Here is a 617-nt window from a genome sequence, read left to right as displayed (position 1 = left end):
CAGACTTAGTGCGTCCTTTCTCTTCCTCCTAATTATGGGCATTCCTTGAGGCATTTAGGAATTCCTCTGGCATTTCCACTTTTGCTTATATCTCTGTGGTCACCAGCCACTAAGGCTTTGGCTGCTGAAGCTTGGAGAGCTGGTAGAAGCAACGGATGGGTTCTAGTCTGTGATACAATTGTTGGTCTGTGGACTGATGTGTGGGAATCTCCTTATGCTTTGAAGAGACTTCTAACAAGTACAAATTATGGATCCTGGTCCAGACTTACTGAAGCAGAGCTGCAGGGCTGGGACCTGGTATGAAGTACAAATTATGGATCCTGGTCCAGACTTACTGAAGCAGAGCTGCAGGGCTGGGACCTGGTATGTTCAGCAGGTGCAGTGGCCCATCCCATGCCAGGACATAAATGCATTCTCTAGTCCAGCCTTCTCTTCTTCCAGTTGAGAATACTAAAGCCCCCACAGGGGAAGTGACTTGAAAGTGAAAAGAAAGTGAAAGTAACTCAGTTGTGTCCAACTCTGTGACCACCATGGACTATTATAGTCTTTGGAATTCTCTAGGCCAGAATACTGGAGTGGGTAGCCTTTCCCTTCTCCAGGGGATCATCCCAACCTAG

The sequence above is a fragment of the Bison bison genome, unplaced genomic scaffold (genome assembly GCF_000754665.1).
Source record: "Bison bison bison isolate TAMUID 2011002044 unplaced genomic scaffold, Bison_UMD1.0 scf7180017864352, whole genome shotgun sequence".
In the NCBI taxonomy this organism is placed as follows: Eukaryota; Metazoa; Chordata; class Mammalia; order Artiodactyla; family Bovidae; genus Bison; species Bison bison.
Note: the sequence above shows the minus strand (reverse complement) of the source record.